The following is an 8651-nucleotide window of genomic DNA, read 5'->3' as shown; positions in this document are numbered from 1 at the left end:
GGGTTGCGGGGAAGATGGGTTGCGGGGAAGATGGGTTGCGGTGGAGTGGGTGGGGCCTTACATCCCATAGACGGCTAAGTAGGCGGGGCAGCGACTGCCGAGAAGAAGGTTGAGGAAGTTCAAGTTTGATGTAAAGTAGGCTCTTGTGGCATTAGTTTGTGTTACTTGTGCAGCTGTGGATATAGGTAGACTTCGCTATAGTGCATTGAAAGAGGAAAAAAATGTTAGAAAGAAGTCTTCAGCTTCAAGAGGAATCACTCAAGCCCAACTGCAGCGCTGACATTTTTATCTTTATTTTTTTTTGACGATTTCAGGTATCCTGTTCATGATATATTGCTACGTACAAAAACAAAAGTACTGTAGATAGCTTCAAAGAAAATGTTTTGTCACTAGTGCTGGTGTTAATTTGGAGGTGACCCAGAACCCTCTGGAACTTTTAGGTTTTGGATAGGTACTAATGATAAGTACGCCCACACTATTCACCAATCACAACGCTTCATGGCATACGAGGGGAATCAGCGCAGGAGACTTTGGCGCAGGATACAGCTGGTATATGGCTGATCCTGCTGCTGCACAAGTCCCGGCTGTGTTAAATGCTATTCCTCCTCCAGGCCTCCATGGATAGTGGGGAATGAAATAATTCGGCTTTCAGCAATTGCTGGAAGCCAAATTATTGTGTTTTAAAAGTAACTTCAACTCCGTCTTCTGACGGCGCCTACGTTACTCCCTGTGCGTCAAATTCTCCTGCGCTGGGTACACTGTGTTCAGCTTCATGCTGTAGTGGGTACTGTAAAATTGTAGAAATATTCCTTATGAGGTTTCCTGCTGGGTCACCTGAAGTAGACTTGTGCTTGTGTCTTAGCTTTCTAGTGGTTGCAATACTGTCACAGAGTTAAAGTTCCCCTCCACAGTGTGCACCCAGGGCCGGGCCGAGGCATAGGCTGGAGAGGCTCCAGCCTCAGGGCGCAGTGTAGGAGGGGGCGCACAATTCATTCAGCTGTCATTCCTAATTGTGTATTAAGCAGAAATAAATAAGAAAAGGGGATGCATAGCAGTGACTGCAAGCCAGATAACTAGATATTAAGGTGTTGGGGAGGTTGTGGGCCCTGTGGCGCCTCTTAGTCTAATAGCAATCAGTGTGTGATGGCTGTGGTGGGAGCGTTGGAGGGGCGCACTTTGGTGTCTCAGCCTTGGGTGCTGGAGGACCTTGTCCCTGCTCTGTGTGCACCAGCCATCCTGTGCCCCCTATACTGTGTCACAGACATCTAGCACTTTCCATATGTTCCATCGCTCCAGTGTCCCCTGTACTATGTGACAGGGGTAGCCACACATTTACAGATGTGTTAAAAAGATTGCTTCCTCTTTGTCCTAAAGGTGCCCATGCATCTGACCATATATGGGCAGATTGACCATGAGACAGATCACTCTCCGATTGAATCTTATCGGAGAGAGATCTGTTGCCTGCCCATACTCTGCAGGCCGATTCCTGATTGACTTCAGCATTAACTCTATTGGGATTCGGCCTTGTGACGCAGCATCTGCTGACCCAATGCTGCCTCCCAATGTAAAATGCCCCCCCCCCCCCAAGTGCCCGGTGCAGTATGTGTTACTTGTCCGTGTCCACTGCTGGCTCTGGGCTCCGTCCGCAATCCGTATACACTCTCCCCACATGGTTGCCGGTGTATACATGAGTGTGTGTGATGTCACACATGCGCCCACGTTACACCGGTAACCACGTTGGGAGAGTGTATGCAGACTGCGGACAAAACCTGGAGCCAGTTGGGGACACAGACAGGTAAAGTATACTGCACCAGGGAGGGACATTTTACATTAGATTTCTGTCCAGTTAGATCGATAATTTGGATCAGTGTTGCCAACTCATCCCTTTAATTACTGACACATATAAGTTATACAGGTTCTGGGGCTACTAACACATAATCAGTGCCTTTACTGCATCTACCTAGCCACGAAACCTGTATAATTCATATGTGGCAGTAATTAAAGTGATGAGTTGGCAACATTGATTTGGATCGATTTTACATGAAAATCAACAACAGGATAGTTTTACACTGTAGCATAGCTTCACACAACAGTATTGCAACTCAACCGAAGAAGAGTAGCATTGTGCAGTATGCATGCATTGAGACGCAAACACTGCATGTAAAGTATGCTTCACTGCAGCTGTAAATGCGCACTTTGTCCGGCAAAGCGTCGGAGGCCTCACGTTGTTCTGACGAATTCTGCCACAGTGCTAATGTGCCCATGTGAACATACCATTACAATATACTGTGGTTCCATTACAGTTCTTATGCTTTTTTTTTGTCAGGCACAACACAACGCGTAGTGAATGTAGCCTTAATTAATAACAATAACAACTGATGAGGTGTAACCTGTTCAAGGACTTTGAATTGCAATGCGTGACAGTGCACAAAACCGCAAAACACGTTAGTGTGAAAGGACTGTACGGATTAAATTGATGACATTCATGTCAGCAGAGGAAAGTAGGAGGAAAAGGATTATTACATCTCTAATGAATCCCTCAGACGTAATTGGGAATCAATGTGTGAGCTAAGGTCTGTGTCACCCGGGTGAGTCTTTGTTCATTGGCAGTATTACCAGGGAAAAATTGCTAAAGTGCACTTCTATTGGCTAGCATAGTGTCCCTATCCCTACAGGATACCATGGGGGATAAAAGGCGCCCAGATGCTGCCTTCAGCGCTGGTTATAGAAAACTCTGGCATTGTATTCAGCCCGAGGAAGTGGGCTGAGACCCGCGAAACATATTGCCAAGTGCATATTAAAGTTCTTTGTTATTATCTGACCTCATTGTCATTGAGGTAAGCTATCTCACCCTTTCTATTTTAACTGTTTCTAACACCATTTTATAACGATCTGTGCCCCTCTTATCCCCCTTTGTGTCACACACCCAGCTTCGGGAGGGGTAGTCTTTTTGGTTATGGTCTTTTACCCCTACAACCATCAAGAGCTATTTTGTACCAAGAGAGCGACCACGTCCAGTTTGATTGGACACCTGAGTGGAGTTGGGTTTGTGCATCTCCACCTGCCTACAGTGGTTGGTTGCCTGCCTGCAACCTCCCTTTGTGAGTACCCATTCTTCACCACCATTTGCTTTAAATGTTTGTCATATTGCACTATTGGGGCTCCCGGCGTCTCTGTGTTTTTGGCTTTCACTCCAGGGTTCTCTCAGATCACCCTACCTACCCCTATCAGTACAGGGATACACTAGTCATTTGTTAGTGACAGCATGTGAGATGTGTAAGGCTACGTTCACAGGCCACATTATAACGCAAAATGCAAAACCTATGCCACTTTCACAGAGCGGGGCGATCTAACGGCATGCAGCATCGCAATGCACTGCGTTACCATGAAACGCGCGTTAACCACTTCAGGACCATGCATATTAAAATCTATGTCCTGTGTTTGAATGCTAGTTTCGGACACATTGCTGATTTTTACTCCACCATTCTTGTGTACTTTGACAGCTGGAACCTTTTGGAATAAATGAAAAGTGACTTGATTGGCTCCTGATCACTAGGATCGCATAATTATCGCTTTTTCGCTCTTAAAATCCTAATTTTCACCTCATTTAGTGCCCCTGCAGTGTACCTAAAACAATAATCTACATCATTTTGTCATCTCTGCATAGACGACAAATAGAATAATCAGATTCTGAAAGTTTTACTGCTGCAATTTGAGATATTTACATAATTGTGGTTGAAAAATTTGGAAAATTCATTTTTTTTTTTCAAGCTTATTATTTCTTCAAAACACAAATTCCTGATTTACTATAATTATGTGATATCAAAAGAAAGTCCTATTTGTCCTAAAAAAAAACCAAGACTAAATATGTTTGGGTAGACTAAAAATTGCCGGTACTTATCCGTTAGCCGGGCACATCCGGCAGGTGGCGCTAATTACTATTCCCCCTCCAGGCCGCCATGGATAGTAGGGAAAGATGTAACTCTGGAGTTTTGTCGCCACCTAGAGAATGCGCCCGGCTATAAGTACCAAATTGCCCAAGATCTATCAACTTATAAGACCACTATAGCGAAAAAGTCAGAAAATTTGTACTTACCTCTGTAATTTTCCTTTCCTGATACAACTCCACGTCGACATACTTCCTGGGTTAGCTCCTCCCCTCTAACCCCTATAGGACCCGTACAAAGCTATAAATAAAGGTCATGACCCCACTACCCTCATTCTTGTTCATAGTACTCAGACACAACAAAACTAAGGGCGGGTCGTATGTCGACGTGGAGTTGTATCAGGAAAGGAAAATTACAGAGGTAAGTACAAATTTTCTGACTTTCCTGATACCTCCACGTCTCCATACTTCCTGGGATATAACTAGCACCAATAAACCAGACGGGTGTGTACAATGCAAAAATATTATGTTTATATGAAAAAAGATCAGCAGATTATTTATCTACAACAGACAATACTTTTTTCCCAAAATTTACAGAGGTTAATACAGATGGATCAATTCTGTAATGTCTTATGAACGTATTTGGAGATGTCCAGTTCGCTGCTTTGCATATCGTTGTAAGGGAGACACCTGCGGATGCTGCCCAAGAAGCTGACACACTTCTAGTTGAATGAGCAGAGGTTGATGGAATCTCCTCCGCTCCCTTTGCTCTGTATGCTGCCTTTATGAGCCTAACTATCCAGGTAGCTATTGTTCTAGCTGAAACCTCCTGGCCTTTTCTAGGTCCTGAAGGACAAATAAACAGGTGATCAGAGTTCCTGAAAGGTTCTGTAGCCTCTATATAGAATCTCAGGATTCTGACGATATCCAAATGATTGATTGCCGATCCCTCCTCTGCATTAGGAAAGGCTGGTAAGGTCCATTCCTGATTTATATGCTTCTCCGAAACTACCTTCGGTAGAAAATCCATTACAGGCCTGAGGACTACCCTATCGGGATAGAAAACAATATGTGGATCGAGCACTCCCAGTGCCTGGATCTCTGACACTCTTCGGCCAGAGGAGATAGCCACTAAAAATGTTGTTTTTAGGGTTAAATTCCAGATGGAGCAGGTTTCAATTGGTTCAAATGGTTCTGCTGAGAGATAGTCTAAGACGAGAGGTAGATCCCAAGATGGGAGAATCTTCCTAACAGGAGGTCTGATCTTCATTAGAGCTTGAAAAAATAACTGAATCAGTCTATCAGCTGAAAGTCTTTGGCCTATTAGGCTTGAAATGGCTGAAACTTGACATCTCAAGGTACTAACACTCAAGCCCAGATCCACCCCTGTTTGCAAAAAGTCCAGTACATGAGGAATGGATGGTGACAGAAAGTCCACTTCCCTCAGTGATGAGAAATCTATAAACCTTCTCCAAACCCTATGATATGATCTGTTAGTGGATACCTTTCTGGCTTTTAGTAAAGTGTTTACCACAGGTAGAGAAAACCCAGCTTCTGTTAGGATCCTCCTCTCAATCTCCATACCGTTAGAGATAATATCTCCGGATTCTGATGGTATATCTCCTTCTGTGATAGTATGTCCTGTGCCATGTGTAACTGCAGAGGTGGACAGAGAGACATGCTGATCAATAGTGGAAACCAAGGCCTCTTGGGCCAGTAGGGCGTCACCACTATCGCTGTAACCTGTTCCGTTTTCAGCCTCTTGAGGAACCTCAGGATTAAAGGAACCGGAGGAAATGCATATACTAGGGATGCTCTCCATGGGGCTACTAAGGCGTCTATCCCGCTCGTCCCTGGGACCCAGCATCTGGAAAGAAATGTTGGCAACTGGTTGTTGAGATGAGATGCAAATAGGTCGACTTGAGGGAGACCCCATAATTGAATTATCTGTTTGAACACTGAGGAATTCAATTTCCATTCGTTGTTGTCAACAACATTCCGGGATAAGTAGTCTGCTTGTATGTTCAATTTCCCTGGAAGGTAAACTGCCCTGATAGCTTGTAAGTTCTTCTCCGCCCAGATCATCAATGGAGTAAGTTCCCTCATCAATGATAAGCTCCTCGTTCCTCCTTGCTTCTGAATATAGGCAACCGCAGCACGATTGTCCAACTGTAGACATAGGGCCGAATTCCTGATCATGTGTGCAAAAGCCTGGGTCGCCTGAAAAGCTGCTCTCAGTTCCAATATATTGGACACTATTCTCTGATGATTCTCCGGCCACCGACCTTGTGCCCATTTCTGTAGACAATGGGCTCCCCATCCACTCTGGCTTGCGTCCGAAGTAATCATGATCCAATTGAAAGGAGCTAATGGAAACCCCTGACTCAGGTTTTTCTGATCGATCCACCAAAGGAGAGATATTCTGCACGACATTGATAGATTGACTTTCTGATGCATGGATGACTGGTCCCATTGCCTCAGAAAATTCCACTGGAAAGATCTCATGTGCCATCTGGACCATCTGACCATTGGAATTACCGATGACATCAGTCCCAATATTTGAAGACACTGTCTTGATAATATCCGTGTCCGATACATGATTCCCTGAATCCATCTGCAGAGATTCTGCATTTTCTCCCTCGGCAAGGACACCGTGTTGTCTATCGTGTTGAATCTTGCTCCTAGGTAAGTTAATTCCCTGGATGGAATCATTTGGCTCTTTTTCCAGTTGATAATCCATCCTAATTTCTCCAGAAACTTTATCACTGTTTCCCTGTGAGCAATTAGTTTCTGCTCCGAGTCTGCTAGGATCAAGATGTCGTCCAGATAGTGGTGTATACGAATACCTTTCAGTCTCAATTCCGCTATTGCGGCCACCAAAACTTTGGTAAATGTTCGAGGTGCCGTAGACAGGCCGAAAGGCAGAGAAGTGAATTGCAGATGTAAGTCGTCTACATGGAATCTCAGGAATCTTTGAAAAGTTTGATGTATGGGTATGTGGAGGTATGCGTCCTGTAAGTCGATTGACATCATCCAATCGTTTGGCATAATAACAAGGATAATCGATTGAATGGACTCCATCTTGAACCTTGGAATAACTTTTGCCTTGTTTAGGTATTTTAGATCTATAACTGGGCGAAATCCTCCACTCTTTTTCTGTACTAGAAAAAGTTGCGAGTAAACTCCTTTTCCTCTTTCTGCTGAAGGAACCACCTGTATTGCCTTTTGTTCCAGCAAGGAATTCACATATTCTCTTAATGTGTCCGCCTTCTGCTGATTCTTGGAGATGTGAGTTTGCAGAAATCTGTCTCTGGGGCGCCATCGGAATTTCCATTTGTGCCCTGTTGAAACTGTCTTGATTACCCAATCATCCTTTATTCTTTCCACCCAAACATCATTGAATTCCATCAATCGAGAGCCCACTTTGGATATCTGGGTGGGCGTACCTTCAAAAGGACTGCTTTGCTTGTCCTGCATTCTGAATATTAGACTTGAGCGACCTTGCCAGCGAGGCCTGTGAGCTTTTCCAGTTATTCCTAAAAGGCCTTCCTGGTCTATAGGCTTTGGAGTCCTTAAATCGGGTATTCTGCTGTCTTCTGCCTGCTGAGAAATTTCTTTTCTGTGGTCTATCTTGCGGTATTAACCCCGATTTGCCCCCAGTGACTCTAGAGATCGCCTTGTCCATCTCACTTCCAAAGAGGCATACTCCATCATAAGGTATTTTTACCCAACTTTGTTTAGAGCTTAGATCTGCTCGCCATGGTTTCAGCCACATTGCCCTTTTAGCCGTTACTGAATTTATCATGATTCTAGAGAGGGATCTTAGGATGTCCATAGATGCTTCACCTATAAAATCTGCAGAGATCTTTAAATCCTCCATGGCGGATATGATTTCCGTTTTATCCTTGTCTTCCAGGATTGCTTGCTCTATATTGGCTGTCCAAATCTTCAAGGCTTTTGCAACCGAGGTAAGGGCAATGGCTGGTTTACATGTGGCCCCTGCACCCAGATATGATCTTCTTAGGTCACTGTCCACTCTTCTTTCCAAAACATCCTTAAAGATGGCTGAATCCTCTTTAGGTAACGTGTTTTACCAATCTAGATAACGAGGCATCAATTGATGGTGGATTTTGGAGAAAAGGCACTTCTTCATCCTTCACAGGGTATAATTTAGAAAAACGATTTTGAATTGAAGCTTTGTTTTCCACCTTCTTGAACTCTTCTAATATTATATTTTTAATTTCCTTCATAATTGGAAACGTATTTGGTTTTTTTGTTAAGTGTGAATAATACTCTTTATTTTGTTCTTTCTCTCCTGGAGGATCTGTCCACTCAAGACCTCTTTTATTGCCGTTATGAATGGGCTAGTAAGCTTAAAGTCAAATAGGCAGGGTGCCTCATCATCTTCCCCTCGCTCAGAATCCAACACATCTTCTTGTGTGGATTGAAGAGATGTTGAAGAGTGTGCCGTTACCTCTTCCCTCACAACCTTTCTTATGATTTCCGATATATCCTCGGACTTGTCTTCCTGTGTTCTAGCCAACTGACTGAAACATGATTCGCAAACAGTCTTATCCGTCATAGCAGGGTTTGGACATGCCCAACACTGATTGCTACTCAGTAAATGTCTATGTGTAGGAGAGCGTGATCTGCTCCTATAATGGTGGTAATGACTTGATCTAGACGAGTATCTCCTCCTTCTGGAGCGTGATCTAGATCTTGATCGAGAAGACTTGTGATGATGCTTTTTTGACTTGTGCTTCTT

The 8651-nt window shown here is 43.9% G+C and overlaps 1 protein-coding gene across 2 annotated transcripts in view; it reads left to right on the top strand.

Annotated features, from left to right (window-relative positions):
• The first annotated feature begins 64 nt into the window (after positions 1 to 64).
• GRID2IP (Grid2 interacting protein) overlaps positions 65 to 8651 on the top strand; it is a 300286-nt gene continuing 291699 nt past the window's right edge. For both annotated transcript variants that reach the window (XM_068244297.1, XM_068244296.1), the window contains exon 1: positions 65 to 314. The gene's annotated coding sequence lies outside the window, so the exon portion shown is untranslated. The remainder of the gene's footprint in view (positions 315 to 8651) is intronic.

This window comes from Hyperolius riggenbachi, chromosome 7 (assembly GCF_040937935.1).
Source record: "Hyperolius riggenbachi isolate aHypRig1 chromosome 7, aHypRig1.pri, whole genome shotgun sequence".
NCBI classification, from domain to species: Eukaryota; Metazoa; Chordata; class Amphibia; order Anura; family Hyperoliidae; genus Hyperolius; species Hyperolius riggenbachi.
Note: the sequence above shows the minus strand (reverse complement) of the source record. Positions and strands in the feature narration are given on the sequence as shown.